Source organism: Choloepus didactylus, chromosome 16, assembly GCF_015220235.1.
Source record: "Choloepus didactylus isolate mChoDid1 chromosome 16, mChoDid1.pri, whole genome shotgun sequence".
In the NCBI taxonomy this organism is placed as follows: domain Eukaryota; kingdom Metazoa; phylum Chordata; class Mammalia; order Pilosa; family Megalonychidae; genus Choloepus; species Choloepus didactylus.
The window spans coordinates 64,263,499-64,286,655 of NC_051322.1; the positions used below are offsets into that span (position 1 = coordinate 64,263,499).

General features: G+C 38.7%; 1 protein-coding gene across 6 annotated transcripts in view; it reads right to left on the reverse strand.

The window, feature by feature from the left end:
- The window catches only part of DLGAP1 (DLG associated protein 1), a 945,880-nt gene that overhangs the window by 595,979 nt on the left and 326,744 nt on the right, over positions 1 to 23,157 (reverse strand). For 5 of the 6 annotated variants that reach the window (XM_037805641.1, XM_037805640.1, XM_037805637.1 and 2 more), the window contains exon 3: positions 4,499 to 4,625. The gene's annotated coding sequence lies outside the window, so the exon portion shown is untranslated. The remainder of the gene's footprint in view (positions 1 to 4,498; positions 4,626 to 23,157) is intronic. The other variant, XM_037805638.1, reaches the window with a different exon arrangement.

The window sequence follows — 23,157 nt, forward strand, 5'->3', positions numbered from 1 at the left end:
TGGAGGCATGTAGGAATTTTTAGAGCTATGTATGGTCAGCTCTTACCAAGTGCTAGATTTGTATACATGATAAATCTCTGTTCTTTAAAGTGATAAATAAAATCTAGTAGGCCCAGCATGGATGCTGCCCCAGCTAAGCCCCAGGGCAAATTTCTAATTCTTGTAAAGGCTCGACTCATTTACAGGAATGAGTCTTCTGTGCATTTATAGTAAATGCCCAGAAGACCAAATTTAAACACAGTCAGACCTTTATCAATTATTGCCTGCTAACTTCCTCCTTCCTACCCCAACTAACTGCTCTCCACTTTGTAAGCTCCCCACTAAGCTAAAATGGAAACACTGCCAGCCAATCAGACATTTCCTCACTTGACTCAGAGTTGGCCCTACAAAAGCTTCTCCTTTCCACTCCCTCTGCAAAGCTCCCTTCCACTTTCTGAACAGCAGGCTTTCCGATTCATGAGTCACTCAATAAAGCTGTAAGATCCCAAAGGGTGTGAAGAATTTTTCTTTTAACACAGGCATCCTTGCAGATAATAATAACATTACCTCCATTTTACAGATGAAAAAAGTTAGGTATATAGAGTGGTTCAGTAAATTCTCTAAGCTCAACTGTTAATAATAGAACAATTAGGTTTTGATCTCCAATGTTTCTGTATCCAAAGCACTGTCCTTTCAACTTTACCATCATATATATTTATATATCACTAGATGACTGATTGACTCACTCAAACTTTGAGTCTGGTTTTTAGTGCTTCATACCCTAATCTTGTACCCTAAGATTATGGGATTAGGCACTGGAATGAATCCCAGAGGTCATTTATCTTAAACTTTTTTTAAACAACTCAGATAACTGGGGCCTAGGGACTCAGCCCAAAACTTATACCAAAATAATGGCAAAGTTGGAACTAGTGCTTTACTTTAAGGTTACTATTAGGCATGCCATAAAATGGCCTGTTAAAGTGAATTACGAAACTAATTTTTAAAAGAAAATTTTCAAGCATTCATGTATTATCCATTGTTTTTATTTATGTTAATATATAAAGACTTTTTCATTTTGCATTTTGAGGTTTACACTACTACAGAATATACAATGGAGAAATATGTGGGAATTTGGTTAAAAACATACAGAATAAACTTCACACTGAGCTCTAAAAGTACGCATTGAGCCGAATTTCTGGAATAAACCAAAGTGTAGGCAGAAAACAGACAGCAGGAACAGTTATTTTAGCGAGAAAAGGAGGATAAATTTACCAAGCCAATCATGGGATGATGTACGCAGATAAACAAAATGCAGAAAGAAAATGTGCAAAACACTGATATATGAACACATTTGAATGCAAGAAAGCAAAAAACCAGAAAGCACAATTGTCCTAAATGTGAATAAGCATTCAAATTATGCTGCAGCTGCAAAATTTAAACTCCAAGGAAGAGACATTTGCAAAGGAATTTATCAAATAGATGCAATTTCCTGGTTTCACATACCCCGTGGCTCTTTTATAAAGCAAAATGCACAATTTGTCTTGATACAAATGACATTTCCCTCCAATGTACACAACCAAATAGCAAAAAGTCTTTTGTGAAATAACCTGCTTATTAAAGAACACAATACTATTGATACCCAGATGCTTATGCTTTGAATACATAGTTATTCCACCTAATAAAATGTCTCATATATTGAGTATGATCTTATACAATAAGGAGGTTTTCAATTATGAAGGAAATCAGGCTTTCCCTGTGGCACCAGCCAAGGTAGTTTCTTTCCAAGGAATTAAGTTTATTAAAGATACCAAACTCTCGGCTGCCATATCTGTCCATCCCTTATTCATCCAACCATCCATTAACCCATCATCCATCCAATACATATTTATGGACCTACAAAGTCTATAACACTATAGGAGATATAAAATGCATCAAGAGTCTTATTTGGGGGGATTTTATGATATTAAGATGGCATTTGACTAGAAGATTCAGACTCTGTTTATAAACTAGCATACCTCCCCCACAATGGCATGTCCTTTTATTGCAATCAGGCTTTGATCCAAATAGCAACACAGAAGTTGTAGTGGCCGCCCAGATAGTTTGGTTTACAGAGTGGTTCACAAAGTAAAGGCTCTGGACCAGCATCACCTGGAGAACTTGTTAGAAAGGCAAATTCTTGGGCTTTACTCCAGAGCAATCTGTATATGACAATCACCTGGAAGGCTTGATAAATCACAGAATTTGCCTTTCTAACAAGTTCCCAAGTGATCCTGATAGCTGAAGCAGAGACCTTACTTTGAGAACCACTGAGCTACAGCATTGGTGAGGGAAGTTGAAGATAAGACGTAAGTCTGAAAACTTATGTGGCTGGTTTTAAATTCCTGGTTAAGGAGGCTATACAACGATGAATTGGTAAACCACAGAATATTTTTTGAGCAAAGAGCTGACATGATCAGAGCTGTTATTTAGGAAGACTTTGGAGCAGGATGAGACCAGGAAGAGGGAAACAAATGAGAGGTAACTGTGTTGTTCAGCTGGGAACACACAATAATTTAATCTTTCTTTGATGTTTCAGGATTTTGTCAGCCTCCAATGAATTGGGAATATGCACTTGGTTTGCGTTTTGTGCTCAGATGTGGTTTAATCTAAGATATATCTCTCCACTGTCATGGGACTCTCTCCATCCCATAGTTTGCTTCTGTCTACTCTTTTTGGTATCTCTGCGTTGCAGTTTGCCACTACTTCCCTGGTTTCCCTGCCCTGCCACTTTCTACTGCTCTTCCTCCTAGCTCCTCTATTTTCATGTTCTTCATCAGAAATTCGCACGCTAAGGCTCCTCAGTTTGGGTGTTTGTCGCTGTTTGTTTTATTTTCAATAGCTGCTCTTTAGAGAGTCCACCAATTAATTCCTCCTCTGAAAACAGGTTCCTCCAGGCCTTTACTCAGCATTATTTTAATCTGTTTAATGTCCTCATCTTAAAAAAGCCTGATTGACTTTAATGTATTAAATCTATTTTACCAGTTGACCATCCAGGTAACGTTATTCCCAAACATGCATTACTTAAGTCATACTTTTCACACAAATAAGAACATTGCTAACAGGGCTGTTTCCAAATGGGAAAGGCAATAACAATTCTACTTCTGTGTATCCACAGTTACCTTCTTATGTATGAAACAATATAGAATGAGAAATAAGTACAAGTATAATAAAATGTTATTATATTCTAATTATTCCACAATTTTGATCATACTTCCAGTCTCATTGTGTAATATCTCAAATGTACATGGGGATCAAGATGCACTTCTCACACTGAATGTAGACAACTTATTGATGCAGGTGCTAGTTTTGAAACAGAGTTCACTCTAATTCTATGACATTTGGATATAACTGTTTAATGCTTTTAAAACAGAAAACACTTTCAACTTAGGGATATTTCATTTAGGCGGGAATGCTACAATTTAAAATAAAGTTAAAGGAACTGTTGCAAATGCTTCTGGCCCCCTAGGTCGTGCCCCCTTGGTCCACCTCTGATTTTAGCCATCACTGCAAGAATAGACAGTTCTACGCCTACTCAGATTCTCCTCTCCTGTATAATGTCCAGCTCAAGTGACAGCTGAGTGTCTTTCCACTTTCTGCACCATGCGGAGGAGGCACAGCCCAGAACTGTGGGGGAGTTAATGTCCCTGGGAGCAACCAATTAGGATAAAAGTCAGTGGATAACCCTCTTGTCCTACATCCTACAGGTGGAAATTCTGGGGGGAATCCTGTACCATTCTTGGGAGGTCCCAGCAGAAACAAACTTCTGTTGCCCACCCATGTTTTGGCCTTTGCTTCTTGCCTGATTCCCTCTCCCTGCTCTCTAACTAGTAATCTCTGAGATCACCTCCCAAATAAATCACCTATTCCCAAGCCACTGTCTCAGCAAGCAACCCAAAGAAAGATGAGAGCCCATTAAAGTATCAGCAAAATTAGTCTCCTTCTGACCTCACATGACTCATGTAATATTTCTGAGTTATATGACAACATTAGCATCCTTCTTTGTTTCCTCCAAAACCTCCATAATGAAATTAAAGGAGTAGAGATTTAGCCTTAACTCAAGGGGCTTTCCTTGCTCTTCTCCACACACTTAGATCATGTCTGTGCTCCTGTGCTGATAAATTCACTTTTTTTTTCTAAGAAGAAAAAAAACTGGTACCATTCCCTCTACTTCCATAATTCCATGCTTAACCTAAAGTACAATATTTTGGTCCATGGATTCATGAAAATGATATGCCACTCTAGAACGACAACAATGAAGATTAAATACAAAAAACATAACCATTCTAGATTCTGTACTGGTGACTAGGGAGTTTTTAAAAAAACAGACTTTAAACTTAGCAGCCTATTATGGTGTCTAAATTTACAAGTCAAAAATATTTTAAATTCAAATATACCATACTATAAACAATGTAATTTTTTTAGCAGAAGAGCTGAGGAGGCTATAAGAATTTGCTAAATAGGGAAAAGGAGATAGTTTTACCTTTGATGATCAATTTTCCATTTTGCTTGCATCCAACGCAGGAAAAATTCAAACTTCGCAGTGTTTTTTTTTTTTTTTCCTTTTTTTAAACCCAGATGTCACTTGTAGTATGTGATGCTCAACTGTTCTGAAATAAAACAAAATGCAATAATTAGACTACAAGCCCGAGACAAGAAGACACTTAACAATGATATACGAAATACTCTGGCAGCCATTAAATTCCCTGATGTGATAAGGGAGATTCATCATAAATTTACAAGGCAGTAATCTTGCATAATGTCACATTTTGTATTTTGCATACTTTTCAAAAATAAAGTCAACCATGAAAAATAAAAAATGTCACTCTAATAAAGTAGGCATAATATTCTACAATCCACTTTTTTACTATTATCATTTATACTCTCTTTAAAAAGCAATACAACACAAGCACTGATTATCTGATTTTGTAAGATATGTTCCTGTACACTGTGTGTTTAATCAGCAAGCAGCTGCGACTAAAAAGCATTCTTCCCAGTGTGGTTCTTCCAATATCATAGGGAGGACCCTGTCAAGGCACGACCTTCCCAAGCGTGTCCCTTTAAGCTTGCGGAACCCTAGGCCAAACTATCACCCCTGATTGTTAATGATGTTTTCTCAACAGGCAGGATGGAACTCATAACTGGGCTAGACTTGAAAGGCAACTATTTCAGATCATTCAGCTTTATGCTGATTTGTGATTTCCTTTCTGAAAAGTCACACATTAAAGGACTTCTGTCCCATGCAAAAATGATCTGGGTTGGCAGGTGTTGGTATCAGAGTTCTGTTTCTATTTTCTTCTAAGCAATGTAATTTTGTGTAACTAGGTAGCATATTAAAATAGTGGAAGAAAGGAAATGGAAAAATAGCAAATCTTAAGTTTTAAGCAGAGAGGCAGCAATATTCAGAATTAAGAACACAGGGCTGAATTTTTTTTTTTTACCTCATGATTATTTATAAAAATCGTAGTTCTTGAATGAATGTAGAGATGACTTTTGCAGAAGAAGAATTAGAGGCCAGAAAAGGTGTTGTCACTTGCTCAATTTTATACAGCAAATCAGATATATCCCATTGTCCTCTGCCTCAAAGTTCAGCCCCTTTAGAAACCTATAACACTGGATATGTTTTCAGAGGGCACTGGGCATCCCAAAAGTTCAGGGTCTGATACAATTCTCTGCCCATCTTGTTCTAGCAACATTTTGAGGATAGTTAAGCCGAGGGTTAAGTGTTTGGATGAGGTGCGTGGTGGCATGCAAGAATATCAACGACACAACATATCATCTATTTGCCTAGCATTTTACAAAGCATGGTCAGGACTATTGCACTTTCACATTTATTTCATTTATTCATGTTATCGATGATAAAAATGAAATGCTTATAAATCTTTTACGACAAAGTCTACTTTTGTTAATAATTAATTTTGGTTTAAGCTAGCTTGAGTTGGTTTGCTTCTGTAACTCTGCCGCCAGAATACTAACAAATACACTGCACATCAGCCATTTTCTGTGAGTTACTCTATAAGCCAGTCACTTTATTTATGGTGTTTTAAGAAAAAAACACCAAAAAATTTGCTGAGAGTGTGGAAAAGAGAAATAGAAGAATAAATACATAGCATTTTATGGGATACCTATAGTCTCATAAAGTACAAGTTTTGCAGTGTGATAGAGTAGAACAGGTCCAGGTGAGTAAGGGCTCTTTTAATCTTAGTTCTTCTGACATTTCTGACCTTGAGAAAGTTACCCAGCCTTTCTGAGTTTCAATTTCCTCATATGTAAAATTGGGGCAATGAAACCTACCTTAGGCAGGTTGGTGTTATGCACTGAATTTTATTCTCCACCCCCTCCCCTACCCCGGAATATGTTGAAGCTCTAATCCCCAGTACCTCAGAATGAGACTTTATTTGAAATTAGCATCATTACAGGTGGGATTAAGTTAAGATGAGGTCATGCTGGAGGAGAGTAGGCCCCTAATTCAATATGGCGTGTGTCCTTAACAGAAGAGACAGACATTGACAGACACTGATGAACAGAGAGGAGATCACCATGTGGAGATTGGGAAAAGAAAGAAGGCCATGTGGGGATGGAGACAGGGGCTGGTGTGATGCATCTACAAGCCAAGGAATGCCAAACAGTGCAGGTAAACACCGGAAGCTAGAAGAGGAAAGGAAAGATTCTCCCCTACAGGTTTCAGATTTCTACTGTCCTGCATGGTGAGACAATAAATTTTTGTTGTTTTAAGCCACCTAGTTTGTGCTACTTCATCATGATAGCCCCAGGAAACCATGATGGTTAGTATGAGGAATAAGTGAAAGCACTAATTCATTCATTCATTTCACAAATATTTATTGAGCATCTATAATGTACCAGGTTCTGCTAGGTGCATGGAATATATCAGTGACCATTTCATTTTAGTGAAGATGAGGAGACAGAAAATGAATAATAAACAGGACTGAGTAATTTATAGATTAATTTAGAAGGTGAAACATGCTATAGACTTAAGAAAAAAACCACACCAAGGTAAGGGAGAGCAGAAGTGCAGGAATTGGGGATTGTGCAAGGTGAGGAAACCTCAGTGGATATGACCAACGAGTTAGGGATGAGAGGGAGGTGGCACAAGCCGCAGAAGGGAGTTCCAGGCAGGGGGAACTGCCAGTGCTAAGGCCTGAGGTGGGGAGTGCGACTGGCTGTTTCTGGAACAGCAAGGAAATCAGTGGGGTTGGAGTAAAGTGAGAGGGCGATCGGTAGATGCTAAGATCAAAGAGAAAATGGGGGAGGGGTTGGGGGTGGGAGCAGGTGGGGAGAAGGGCTAGATCAAGGGATGGATCAAGGCTTTGGCTTTTACTTTGAGAATAAATCCTGGAATCACAGGATTTTGAGCTCAAAGGGCTCATGTTGGCTGCTGGTTGAGAACAGATCATAATGGAGGTCAGACAGGAGCAGTGGGAAAGTCCATGAGTCATCCTGGAGAGAGACAGCTGACTCAGGCTCCAGGGAGAGCATGGAAGGTGGTGAGAAGTGGTTGGATTGCTACTGGATTTGAGAGTCAGGAGGATCTCCTGAGAGCCTGGATGTAGAGTGTGAGAAAAGAGGTGAGACAAGAACTCCATGGTTTTCAGGCTAAGCAACTGTAAGAGCAGACTCGTCATCTCTGGGGTGAGAAAGGCTGTGAATAGAGCAAGCTTTGGGCAAGATGATGAGTTTGGTTTGACCACATTAATTTTGAGATGTCAGTGTTAAGACAACTTGTCAAGTTGGATATACAACACTGGAATACGGGAAAGAAGTCTGAGCTGCAGTTTGCATAAAAAACTTCTGGAAAACTTTCTAGTATAGAGTAGGTAACTGGTTGGTATTCTTATTTTCACCTACCACAGATGATTATGCAGGGCTTAAGCACAATAATATATGTAAAGCACAGTACCTGGTATATAAAAGAAACTCAACATGTTTTCATTCCCTTCTGATTTCTGCCTGTATTTTTAAACATTTATTTTTCTATTGACTATATCCTAAGATTAAGAATATCTTTCCATGAAAAAAAATCAATTTGCTGTAGGCTGTAATAAAAAATCATACTTTAGATTTGGCAGACCTTTTAAAATATAGAGAAAATGATCTCCTGATAAAATATTAATAATAGTCCTCAATAAGTCATATAATAGAATTTTCAGGTAGCAAGGTAAGTTTAGGTTTAGACAAGAGCTGAAAAAGGGGAAGAAATAAGATCCATGAGATAAATCCACATATCTAAAAAGGCCCTCAACTCCTCTCAAATCTCCCTGGATGTTTCTGGACATATATCTAATCTGTGGACTTTATCTTCTAGTAGTTAAAAATATGCCCTTTGACAACAAATGATAGTTCCTGGGGATAAAGAAGATGTGGTCAGAGAGGGGAGATGATGACTCAAATCAAAGGCCTCCGTGTACAGCTGAGGAAGCACACTTCCTTGAAGGCACGGCTGAGGTGCTCAGGAAATTCTAGAAAGAAATATTTTCCCTTGAAAATTATATCTTTAAAACAGGTTTCTTGGTTTATAAATGCCTCTTTAATTTGAACACATTTTAAACTGGAAGCCATCTAAGTTCAAATATTATTTTATAGATGAGACTCATTAGGACTACATGTTAAAAAAAAATGAGGTCAGAATTAATCAAAAGCACAGATGTGACTAGATAAAAGGTCTTTTCACTCAGTACACTTGTGTTTCCATTCAAATAGTTTCTCTTAACTTTTTCACCAAAGTACCTCTTTGCTTAAGAAGCAGTATTAATTCTTTGAAATCTCATGTTTTTTTCTTAAAATATTACTACAAGATTCCATAAATAGCAAGATTAAACTGTCTGCCTCCTTGTCCCCTGAACTCTGCAGAGGTTAGAGTAAAATAACCTTCAGGAGACTTCTGAGAAGATGGTGGAATTAGGAGAGGCAGAACTCACTCCTCCACCTTAAAACAACTTGAGAACAGGTTGAAACTGTCCAAAGCAGCAGATCCTAGGCTCGGGTGACCAGAGAAGGACCACTGCAAAGTAAAAGGAACAGCTGGATGAAAACGTGGAGGGTCTATGACTGAGAAATAGAGGTGAGTGTACTCAATCACGACTACCCCTGAGGCCTGCAGCTGTGCACCAGGTAGACCAGGCAGCCGAAATGAGCAGTGCACTTCCTCTTCGGCTGTCGGCTGGGGGAGTCAACCCTCTGAATCATGAAGCCTAGAGTTTCCATGTGGGAATCCAGGAACCAGCAGACTCATTATATACACATACAGAGACCCTGGTGCAGGGTCCAGTGCCCACCCCCATCCCCGAGGCTGGCCGCTGCCGATGCCTGGATTTGAGGGAGACTGGGAAGCCCTCTCCTGGGAAGGAGAGGGGAGAAACAGAGCTATCTGATGATTGGCTGGTGAGGGAGACTATCTGGGTCCCACAACTTCCATCCTTTCTTCATGGGGACAGAGAGGTCATGCCTTGGCTGCATGCATGAGCAAAGAAGCAGGGCGAAGTGGGGAGCAGCATTGCAATGCCAGGTACCCTTCCCCCATCTACTGGCCTGGGTCCTGCCAGCTGGCAAAAAGTAGTGTACTCCTGGGCTGGCTGCTGGCTGGTGAAGTTGAACCTCTCAATCCCACAGCTCAGAGTCTGCAGTACCGGATCTTTGCACCCACAAGTGGAATCTTCACCATGGTGAACAGTGGCTATCCCCCATCCCTGGAGCCGGCGACTTCAGTGTGCCCAGACCTGGGAGAGACAGGGAGGCCCTCATCTTGGTAAAAGAGGGAGAAGCAGATTAATCCTGAGCTAACGGTTGGAGAGGGAAACTCTCTGGGGCCTGCATCCTGGATTGGATTTTTACCTGGTCTGGACCCTGCACAGTGGGCTGCTGCAGTTGGGAGGAGAGAGGAGAGAAGGGGATGTGGTGAATAGGTGGCCCAAGAGTACCATCTGCTGGGAAGACTGGGAAAGTACAGTCTGCCAAGCTGCTTTTCTGCCTAGTCTCTAACAGCACTGAAAGGAAAAAAAAAAAAAAAAAAAAGCATTCTCATAGCATTCCCTGCATGAGGCTCCAGCCTTTTTTGTCTGGGAATTACTGAGGAGACCTTCAATGCAAACCCAAGCAACAACAAAATCTTAGACAAACGAGGGAAAACAACTTTTGAAATAATCTTACAAACATAATCAGGTGCCAGGAAACCAGCAAAAAATCATAATGTACACGAAGAAGCAAGAAGATACGGCTAAGCCAAATGATCAAATTAAAAAGTCAAAGGAGACACAGCATTTGGAACAACTAATCAAGATGTTCAAACAAATCTTTGAAATAACTTCGATGAGATGGTTAAAGAGATAAAGTATATCAAGAAGGTACTAGAAGAGCATAAAGAAGAATTGGAAAAAATAGACAAATAGATCAATTTAAAAATATACAAGAAACAATAAAAGATTTGAAGAGGAAAAGGAAAGAATAAGTGAACTGTAGGTCAAAGCAACCGAAGTTGAATGCACCAAAGAACAAATGATGAAAAAAATGGAAAAATTTGAATTGGCTCTTAGGGCAATGATTGACAACACAAAGTGTGTAAATATAAGAACCACAGGTTCCCAGAAAGAGAAGAGTAAAGGGCTAGAAAGATTATTTGAGAAAATAATTGGAAAAAACTTCCCAACTCTAATAAAAGATATAAACATGCAATTAAAGAAGCCCAATGCACTCCAAATAAAATAAATCCAAATAGATTCACTTCAAGAAACATACTAATCAGACTTTCAAATGCTGAAGAGAAGGAAAGAGTCCTGAAAGCAGCACAAGAAAAGTGATTCACCACATACAAGGGAAGCTACATAAGACTAAGTACTGACTACTCATTGGGCACCACTGAGGTGAGAAGGCAGTGTTATGAAATATTTAAGATATAGAAAGAGAAAAACTGCCATAAAGAATTCTTTATCCAGCAAAGCTGTCCTTTATAAGTGAGGGAGACTTTAAAATTTTCACAAACAAATGCTGAGAGAATTTGTTAACAAGAGACCTGCTCTGCAAGAAATACTAATGGGAGTTCTGTCAACTGGAAAAAAAAAAAGACAGGAGAGAGAGGCTTGGAGGAGAATACAGAAATGAGGATTATCCAGAAGGTAACTAAAAGGATAAAAATAGAAAATATTACTAGATCTGACAAATAAAAGCTAAGGGATAAAATGGTTGAAGTAAGAACAGCTTTTACAGTAATAACATTGAATGTTAATGGATTAAACTCCCCAATCAAAAGACACAGATTGGCAGAATGGGAAAAAATATGATCCATCTATATGCTGTATACAAGAGATTCATTTTAGACCCAAAGATAGAAATAGGTTGAAAGTGAAAGGAAGAAAAAGATATTCCTCACAAATAGTAACCAAAAGAAAGCTGGGTAGCTATACTAATATCAGATAAAATAGACTTTAAGTGTAAAGATGTTATAAGAGACAAAGAAGGACTATATATTAATAAAAGGTCCAATTCATCAAGTATAAATAACAATAATAAATGTTTATACACCTAATCGAGGTGCTCTAAAGTACATGAAGCAAACACTGAAAAAACTGAAGGGAGCAATAGACATTTCTACAATAACAGTAGGAGACTTCAACACACTACTCTTCAACAGATAGAATATCCAGACAGAGGATCAATAAGTAAATAGGGAACCTAAATGATATGATGAATTAGACCTACGAGACACATACAGATCATTTCACCCACAAACAGCTGGATATACATTCTTCTCAAGGACTCATGGAACATTCTCCAGGATAGACCATATCCTGGGGCACAAAACAGGTCTTAATAAATTTAAAAAGGTAGAAATTATTTAAGGCACTTTCTCTGATCACAATGGAATGCAGCTGGAAATCAATACCACCAAAGAACAAGAACTTTCACAAATATATGGAGGTTAAACAAAACATTTCCAAACAATCAGTGGGTCAAAGAAGAAATTGTAGGATAAATCAGTAAATATCTGGAGATGAATGAAAATGAAAATACAACATATCAAAACTTATGTGATAGGAGCTAAGATGGAGGCATAGAGAGGAGTGGAAGACTGTTAGTTCCCCCCCGGAACAATTCATAAATGACCAAAAAACTAGTAAATAACCTGGAATAACAGCAGGGAGACAAATGTGACTGTCCACTCATCATCCACCAACTTGAATTGGGAGGAATGCCCAAGACCACAGCATAAAATCTGTAAGTAAAACTGCAGACCCGCGCTGAGAGCTGAGAGCCTAGAACCGAGAGCACCTCCCTCACGGAAGCCGCACGGTGCACTCTCTCAGCCCAGCTCCAAGTGAGGTTTTAAAATAAACTGTTCAGTACAGACAGCGAATCCTCAACAAGCAGACAGAGGCTTTTGGTGACAACTGACCTTGGGAGAGTCAGGGAACATATGTCTCAGGACGGGGAGCCCAGAGGATCGGGTGCTATCTCTGGCTGACGGGTGAACCTGGGAGTTTTTCTGTCCTTTTCTCTCTCTGTGGAGAAAACCTCAGTGGTTCTAAGCCCGCAGCACTTTGCAGTAAAGACAGCCTCCGCCATTTTAAAATCGAAACACTTTGATCAGCAGAGTCACAGAAACAAAGAACTTATTGATATGCAGATGACATCTCTGGAGGCGGCATAGCTTCCCAAGAGGAAAGGGAGGGGCCCAGCTCTACTGCACGTCTTTCGGTCTTTCTGGAACCAGACCCCAAAGCCTGGGGGAGGAGAGCCACAGGCCACACCCTCTTACAGAGACAGTGACAGGCTGACAGGTGGATTTGCCAGGCAGAAAAGCACAGGTGTCTCAATCCTCTAAGAAAAGCCATCAGAGAAACCAGATACTGAAATATTACCTCCTTCTGTGACCTGAGCCTGTTCTCGTCTGGGAAAACCTGATTGGGGTGGCCTAGGAGGTCAGATGCCCAGACAACAGAAAACTACAACCTACACTAAGAAAAATGAAGCTATGGCCCAGTCAAAGGGACACACATACACTTCAACTGAGATACAGGAAGTTAAACTAATGTTAAATCGATTAAAAAAGTTTAGAGAATATTTCACAAAAGAGATAGAGGCTGTAAAGAAAACACTGGGCATATACAAGGCAGAAATTTCAGAAAAACAACCGTAGAATATATGGAAATGAAAGGCACAACACAAGAGATGAAAGACACAATGGAAACATATAACAGCAGATCTCAAGAGGCAGAAGAAAACACTCAAGAACTGGAGAACAAAACACCTGAAAGCCTACATGCAAAGGAGCAGATGGAGAAAAGAATGAAAAAATATGAGCAACGTCTCTGGGAACTTAAAGATGAAACAAAGTACAAGAATCTACACATCACTGGTGTCCCAGAAGGAAAAGAGAAGGGAAAAGGGGCAGAGGCAATAATAGAGGAAATAATCAATGAAAATTTCCCATCTCTTATGAAAGACATAAAATTACAGATCCAAGAAGCGCAGTGTACTCCAAACAGAAGAGATCTGAATAGGCCTACGCCAAGACACTTAATGATCAGTTTATCAAATGTCAAAGACAGAGAGAATCCTGAAAGCAGCAGGAGAAAAGCAATCCATCACATACAAAGGAAGCTTAAGAAGACTATGTGCCGATCTCTCAGCAGAAACCATGGAGGCAAGAAGGAGGTGGTGTGATACATTTAAGATACTGAAAGAGAAAAATCGCCAACCAAGAATCCTATATCCAGCAAAGCTGTCCTTCAAATATGTGGGAGAGCTCAAAATATTTTCTGACAAACAGACAATGAGAGACTTTGTGAACAAGACACCTGCCCTACAGGAAATACTAAAGGGAGCACTACAGAGTGATAGGAGAAGACAGGAGTGCGCGGTTTGGAACACAATTTTGGGAGATGGTAGCCCAGCAATGTAAGTACACTGAACAAAGACAGCTATGTATATGGTTGAGAGAGGAAGGTTGGGAGCATGTGAGACACCAGAAGAAAGGAGGAAAGATAAAGACTGGGACTGTGTAACTTCGTGAAATCTAGACTGTTCAGCAATTGTGATAAAATGTACAAATATGTTCTTATACAAGGGAGAACAAGCAAATGTCAACCTTGCAAGGTGTTAAAAATGGGGAGGCATTGGGGGAGGGATGCAATCAATGTAAACTAGAGACTGTAACTAACAGAATCATTGTATTATGCTTCCTTTAATGTAACAAAGGCGATATACAAAGGTAAATGCAGATAAGAGGGAGGGATAGGGAAGGCATGTTAGACACTTGACATTGGTGGTGTTGTCTGACTCTTTACCCTACTTTGATTTAAGGTTACTTTTCCTGTTGCTACTTCCTAGCTGTCATTTTTTTCCTCTTTCTTTTCCCGCTCTACCTTCTTTGATGCTCCCTTCTGCCTTGTGTTAGAAATGTAGATGCCCTTATATAGATATTGGTGAAGGTGGTGAACACATAAAGATGTGACCATACAGAGAACCATTGATTGTTTACCTAGGATGGAATGTATGGTGTGTGAACAAAACCATCTTAAAAAAAAAAAATGGGTTGATGACAAAACCTCGAGGGCAATATACTGAGTGAAATAAGCCAGACACATAAGGACAGGTATTGCAGGGTCTCACTGGTAAGAACTAATTATAGTATGTAAACTCACAGACATGAAATATAAGGTACCAAGATATAGGATGAGGCTTAAGAATGGGGAGTGGTTGCTTAGTATGGGCAGAATGTTCAACTAGAATGAACTGAAATGTTTGGAAATGAACAGGGGTGTCGGTAGCAAGACGTGAGAATAATTAACAGTGCTGAATGGAGCGTGAATGAGGTGGAAATGGGAAGCTCAGAGCCATATATGTCACCAGAAGGAAAGTTGGAGGTCAAAAGATGGGAATGTATAAAACTGAATCCTATGGTGGGCAATGTCCATGATTAACTGTACAAACATTAGAAAACTCTTCCATGAACCAGAACAAATGTATGACAATACAACTAGAAGTTAATAATAGAGGGGCATATAAGGAAGAAATGTATATCTATTGCAAACTATATACTATAGTTCGTAGTATTTCAAAATTCTTTCATGAACAGTAACAAATGTATTATACCAACACTATGAGTCAACACTTGAGGGGGGTTGGTTAGGGATATGGGAGGATTTGAGTTTCCTTTTCTTTCTTTTTTTTTTTTTTTCTCCATCTTTCACTTTCTTTCTTGTCTGGAGTAATGAAAAGTTTCTAAAAATTGAACAAAAATTAAGTGTGGTGACGGATGCACAGCTGTATGAGGGTATCAAGGGCAACTAATTGTACACATTGGAACTTTGGATAATTCAATGGTATCTGAACAATCTCCCAAAAAATTAAAAACAAAAACAAACTTATGTGATGCCACGAAGGCAGGGCTGAGAAGGAAATTTATAGCCCTAAATGCCTACATTAAAAAGGAAAAAAGAGCTAAAACCACAGACCTAACTGAACAATTGAAGAAAGTAGAGAAACAGCAGCAAATTAACCCCAGAGCAAGCAGAAGAAAAGAAATAACAAAGTTTAAAGTGGAAACAAATGAACTGGAGAACAAAAAAAATAGAATTAATAAAACCAGAAGTTGGGTCTTTGAGGAGATCAATAAGACCAACAAATTCTTAGCTAGACTGACAAAGTCAGAAAGAGAGAAGACACAAGTAAATACAATCAGAAATGAGAGGGGAGTCATTACTACAGACCCTGAAGAAATAAGATCATAAGAGGATACTATGAACAAGAGTATGCCAACAAACTAGACAACTTAGATGAAATGGACAGTTTCTTAGAAAAACACCAACAACCTATACTGACTTGAGAAGAAGTAGAAGACCTCAACAAACCAACCACAAATAAGGAATTTCAGTCAGTCATCAAAAACCTCCCTACAAAGAAAAGCCCAGGCCCATATGGCTTCATAGGGGGATTTTACCGAACATTCCAAGAAGAATTAACATCATTCCTGCTCAAACTCTTCCCTAAAAATTAAAGAAAAGGGAACACTACCTAACTCATTCTATGAAGCTAACATAACTCTAATACAAAACCTGATAAAGATACTATAAGAAAGGAAAACTACAGGGCAACACCCTAATAAATATAGATGCAAAAATTCTCAACAAAATACTTTCAAACTGAATCCAATGGCAAATTAAAAGAATTATACAACACAACCAAGTGGGGTTTATTCCAGGCATGCAAGGGTGGTTCAGCACAAAAAAATCAATTAATGTAATACAACACATTAACAAACCAAAAGGGAAAAATCACATGATCATCTCGATCAATGCTGCAAAGGTACTGAACAAAGTTCAGCATCCTTTCTTGATAAAAACACTTCAAAAGGTAGGAATTGAAGGAAACTTGCTGAATATGATAAAGGGCGTGTATGAAAAACTCACAGCTAACATACTCAATGGTGAGAGAATGAAAGCCTTCCCTCCAAAAGAAGGAATGAGACAAGTATACCCACTGTCACCACTATTATTCAACATTATGCTAGAAGTTCTAGTTAGAGCAGTTAGGCAAGAAAAATAAAATGCATCATAATCAGAAAGGAAGAAGTAAAACTCTCATAATTTGCAGATGGCACGATCCTATATATGGAAAATCTTGAGAAAACTATGACAAAGCTATTTGAGCTAATAAACAAATTCAGCAAAGTAGCAGAATACAAGATCAACATGCAAAAATCAATGGTGTTTCTATATGTTAGTAATGAGCTATCCAAGGAGGCAAGTAAGAAAAAAAATCCATTCACAATAGCAACTAAAAGAATCAAATATCTAGAAATAAACTTAGCCAAGAATATAAAGGACCTGTACCCAGAAAACTACAAAACATTGCTAAAAGAAATCAAAGAAGACCTAAACAGGTAGAAAGACATTGTGTGTTCATGAATAGGAAGACTAAATGTTGTTAAGATGTCAATTCTACTGAAATTGATCTACAGATTCAATGCAATACAAATCAAAATTCTAACCATCTACTATGCAGAATTGAAAAAGTTAGTTATAAAATATATTTGGAAGGGAAAGGGGCCTCAAATAGCCAAAAACATCCTGAAAAAAAGAAGAAATAAGTGGGAGGACTTACACTTCCTCACATTAAAGCTTACTATAAAGCCACAGTGGTCAAAACAGCATGTGACTGGCATAAAGATACACATATTGATCAATGGAATTGAATTGGGAGTCCAGAAATAGACCTTCAGACCCACGTCAATTGATTTTTGACAAGGTCCCCAAATCCACTGAACTGGGACAGAATACTCCCTTCAATAAATGGTGATGGGAAAACTGGATATCCATATTCAAAGGAATAAAAGAGGACCCCTACCTCACGTCCTATACAAAAATTAACTCAAAGTGGATAAAAGACCTCGATGTAAGAACCAGTACCATAAAACTCTTAGAAGAAAATATAGGGAAACACCTTTAAGACCTAGTGATAGGAGGTAGTTTTGTAGACGTTACACCCAAAGCACAAGCAACAAAAGAAAAAAATCAATAAATGGGAACTCCTCAGGACTGAACACTTCTGTGCCCCAAAGGACTTTGTCAAAAAGGTGAAGAGGCAGCCAATTCAATGGGAGAGTATATTTGATGACCATATATCTTCTAAGGGTTTGCTAGCTAGTATATATAAAGAAATCCTACAACTCAACAATAAAAGGATTAACAACTCAATTATAAAATGGGCAAAAGATATGAATAGATATTTCTCCGAAGAGGAAATACAAATGGTTATAAAGTACATGAAAAGACATTCATCTTCATTAGCTAATAGGTAAATGTAGATCAAAACCACAATGAGCTATCATCTCACACCTATAAGAATGACCAGCATTAAAGAAACAGAGAACTATGAGTGTTGAGAGGGTGTGGAGAAACAGGAACACTTATTCACTGCATGTGGGAATGTAAAATGTCATAGCTGATATGGAAAACAGCTTGGCAGTTCCTCAGAAAACGAAATAATGAGTTGCCCTATGACTTGGCAATTCCACTTCTTGGTATACATCCGGAAGATCTGAAAGCAGGGACATGAGCAGACATTTGCACATCAATGTTCATAGCAGCATTATTCACAATTGCCAAAAGATGGAAACAACCCAAGTATCCATCAACTGAGGAATGGATAAACAAAATTTAGTATATACATACAACAGAATACTATTCTGTAGTAAGAAGGAATGAGTTCCTGAAGCACATGGCAACATGGATGAACCTTGAGGACATAAACCTGAATGAAATAAGTCAGACACAAAAGAACAAATATTGTATGAACTCACTAATATGATCTAACTATAATGTAAACTTACAGTCATAAAATGTAGACTATAGGCGACCTAGAGATTGATAGCAGCTATAGAACGGGGAGCAGTTGCCTAATATGTACAGAATTTTTAACAAGGTTGAACTTAACTGTTTGGAAATAGATAGAGGTGAGGGTAGTTCATTATTGGGATTATAAGTAATAGTGCTGAATTGTAGGTGAATTTGGTTGAAAAAGGGTTGTTTGGAGTCATGCATGGTAGTGATTAACACTACAATATAAATAATTTCTTTCATGAACTAGCACAAATTTACAACACTGGTATGAAGAGTTAATAATAGAATCTTATATGGGGGAAATTACCTATGGCAAGCTACAGTCTATAGTTAACAGTAATATATTACTATTCTTTCATCAACAGTAACAGGTGTAACACACCGATACTAGGTGTCAATAATGGGAGGGCATTGCTGGTGTGAAACTGCTATGTTCTTTAATGCAATCTTGTGGGGGTAGGCTTATTATGATTGGAACCTTTTGATTAGGTTGTTTCCATGGAGGTGTGACCTCACTCATTCAGGGTAGGTCTTGACTAGTTTACTGGAGTCCCTAAGGGAGCTCAGGGGCCAACACAGACCCAGATGCTTGGAGAAGCAGACAGAAAGAAGTTTGGAGATGCTAAGCCAAGAGATAAAGCCCAGGGTTTGCCCCAAAGAAGCTAAGAGAGGACCCCCAGATGCCTAGAGAGAAATGCCTTGGGAGAACAAGCAAGGATGCACAGGAATTGAAAGAGAGAAGCTAAGAGAGACAGAAGCCCAGAGACATTTTGGAGAAAGCTATTTTGAAACCAGAACCTGGGAGCAAAGGACCAGCAGACACCAGCCAGGTGCCTTCCCAGCTGAAAGAGGTGTTCTGGATACCACTGGCCTTTCTTCAGTGAAGGTATCCTCATGTTGATGCCTTAGTTTGGACACTTCTATAGCCTTAGAACTGTAAATTTGTAACCTAATAAACCCCCTTTATAAAAGTCAAACCATTTCTGGTATTTTGCATAATGGCAGCTCTAGCAAATGGGAACAGGGGGTAAGGGATAAGGGGGTATTTTGAGTTTTCTTTTTTTGTCTATATGTTATTTTTCTTTTTGGTCTAAAATTGAGTATGATGAGGACTGCACAACTAGGTCATGATACTATGAGACACTGAAGATATACTTTGGATGAATTATATGGTATGTGAATATATCTCAATAAAATTTGCAGTTAAAAAAATAACCTTCAGGACAAGGGCTGTGTTATGCTGTGACTCCTTGTATGTCTGAGACAGTGTTGTATCGTATAATATAAAAAGGAGGAATAGCCCATTTCTACTTCCTTTGTGAACCACTTTGCTAGTTGATCCCTCACTCATGTCTAGAAACTTTAACGTAGGACCACTATTGACCTGTGCACCCACCCAGTGCCCTGGGTGTCTTTGTGTCTGTGTTTTGCAGGCAAAGTCCAGTGGGACAATGGAGAATGCACGTGGGCAGAGGAAATATGCATTCAATGTGCATCTACAGTCACTCCTTTCTGCTTGTTTGCATCCAGCATTTGTGACGGTGAAGTCTGGCATCCCAGATGCATGGGAGTTCAATGAGATTCAACAGAAGGCTCAGTGTGTTAAGTCTATGACAGAACAAGCAGGGACACCCACAGTCCAAGAGGCCTGGATTAGGTTTGAACCAGAACTTGCTTCCAACCTAGAAAGAAGGAATTAGTGCTCTAGGAAACCTATTGTGGCCTTTTAAATTTACATGCTTTCTCCATATCAGCCAACTGCTTCTGTGAAAATGATGACACAGAAAGAAAGGGAAAGAGAGAGCAACACATGGTTAAGTAAGCCAAAGGGAGAGAGTATTGGTTGAATGTGTATGTATCAAGAATAAAAGCAGTCAAGTAAGTTTTTTGCAGTGTTTCCACTGCTCTGGTAAGAATGAAATACATGTGCATGTATGAGATATGAAATAGAATGGTGCAATTCATATTTGCATGGCACAATATAAAGATGAATGGCAAAATTCAGGCTAATAATTAAAAATTTTATTTTTCCTTTACTTGAAACATTAAATACCAAATGAAACACACTGTGACAAATTGAATGAGAAATGGCAGAAGAAAGGGAACGTTTATATTTTAGTACCATTAATGGCTCTTTTGTCTTGCTTTTTGAACAAAGGACCTGCATTTTCATTTTGCACCACACCCTGCAAATTATGCCGCCATTAGCATTCACCATGTTATAATGGATTGGCATAGAATCTAGCAAGAATTTATAACTTAAGTAAAGGATTTCAGAAGCGGACCACCTACTTCTGAAAATCCTAGTAAAAATGTAACCTAAATTAATCTAGTCTCTGTTTTGAAATCTCCTATGTCTTTCTTTTCCTTTCTCTCCCAACTGACTCCTTGGTCATCTAACTAAATTTCCTGATTCAAGTCAGCCCATCTCAGAAGTTCCCCTAATTTTTTTTTTTTTGGTGTGTTTTTTTGAAATTCAGTTTTACTGAGATATATTCACCTACATACAATCATCCATGGTGTTCAATCAACTGTTCACAGTACCATCATATAGTTGTGTATTCATCACCCCAATCTATTTTTGAACATTTGCCTTACACCAGAAAGAATCAGAATAAGAAGAAAAAATAAAAAGGAACACCCAAATCATTCCCTTCCATCCCACCCTATTTTTCATTTAGTTTTTGTCCCCATTTTTCTACTCATCCATCCATACACTGGATAAAGGGAGTGCAACCCACAAGGTTTTCACTATCACACTGTCACCCCTTGTAATCTACATTGTTATATAATTGTCTTCAACAGTCAAAGCTACTGGGCTGGAGTACGGTAGTTTCAGGTATTTACTTCTAGCTATTCAAATACATTAAAACCTAAAAACTGTTATCTATATAGGGCGTAAGAATGTCCACCAGAGTGATCTCTTGACTCCATTTGAAATATCTCAGCAACTGAAGCTTTATTTAGTCTCATTTTGCATCCCCCTTTTGGTGAAGCAGATGTTCTCAATCCCATAATGCCGGGTCCAGATTCATCCCCGGAGTCATATCCTGCATTGCCAAGGAGATTTACACCGCTGGGAGTCAGGTCCCATGTAGTGGGGAGGGCAGTGAGATCACCTGCCGAGGTGGCTTAGTTAGAGAGAGAGAGAGAGGACCACATCTGAGCAACAAAGAGGCACTCAGGGGAGACTCTTAGGCACCTCTGATAAGCAGGTTTAGCTTCTCCTTTGCAGTAACAAGCTTCATAGGGGCAAGCCCCAAGAAAGAGGGCTCAGCATATCAAGCTCTCAGTCCCCAATGTTTGTGAGAACATCAGCAACAATCCAGGTGAGGAAGTCCAACACCTCTGCATTGTCCCCCAGCTCCTCAGGGAGGCCCCGAACATATATTTTTATTCTCTGCCCAAATTACTTTGGGATGTGTTGTTATTTCACTCTAACCTATACAGACCTACCATATCTCACTTCCTATTCAATTAATTGTGGTGTTTGAACAAACTGTAGAAGTTATATTGTTTAGAAAATATAGATCCTATACCAAATAAACATGTCTTCCCTTGGTCTCACATGGAAGTTGAAGTTTTAACACACAGTCAGTTTCAACCTTTACCCTTTGGCCCAATTTGCCTTAGTCTTAACCAGATCCGCTTCATTCATATCTCTAACTGAAGTCTGGCTCTTTTTCAGAGTTTTTTTTTTTTTTAAACAGTTGCTGTATGCGTTAATACTGACATTCATATCTGCTGAGCTCTAGCTCTGAGTTTCAGGTGTAACACAGATACCCAATGTTCCAGAGACCAATCAGGTTATACATTAAGGAATCAACATCTCAGAGTTTGGAGACAGCCATTACAATTCAGGAATGGATTTGACTGCTCTAAGAGCTTACAATCTAGGGACCATTACAATAATTGTTTCCCTGTTAGGCTGTGCTCTAAGATTCAATTCTGAGTTTACACATTGTAGTTAGTCCATATTGGTGAGGCAGTGTAGTGTTTGCCTTCGTTTCTGGCATACTTCACTCAAAATGCTGTCTACAGGATCCATTCACGTCGTTGCGTATCTCACAAAGAAGTCCCCCTAATTTTAAATCTCCTCCATTTGAAACTCCATTTTTCACAAGGTCACATACTTAGTTGGTGAAGAGAGTTAAGTCAGTAATAAAAGTAATTTACTTTAAGGTGTGAATAATGAAGACCCAGACACTTTCAAGGAATATTTATATTTTAAAGAGATACTCATTTAAATGACCTTAATGTGTAAGAATCAATGTTGTATTACTTTCTGCTAAGAAGGCTCTTTTACACCAACTCCACTTGACAGAACAGGTAGTTGTCTATTTCTGAACAACTGCCTGTTATTAAAAAAAAAAAAATTTGATGTGTGCTCAAACATGATCATAATATTTCCAGTCAACTGAAAAGGGCTTCCCAATTATGAAAGATAGAAGTTTATCTCATGTCTCTTTAAAGTTCACCAAAAAGTCATGTACTTTAAAATGTGTAGTGCTGGTTGGAAACTTAGCTTCTGCCTCATTATTTTTATGTATTTAACCTGGGTTCTTTTGGTCCTGTTGCTTCTCAGGCTATTTGCCACAGCTTCACAGCTTCTGGAATTTGGCCAAAGGACTCTCCGTGCTGAAATTTTAAAGTACTGCCCCCACGTTTACTCCTTTCTCTCCTAACAAGATGAGTTGGGGCAAATCAGCAAACAGAAGTTGTATAACGACTCACTGTGATCTCACAACTGTTGCTTTGCTACAAAAAGATTAAAATCTATTTACAATTT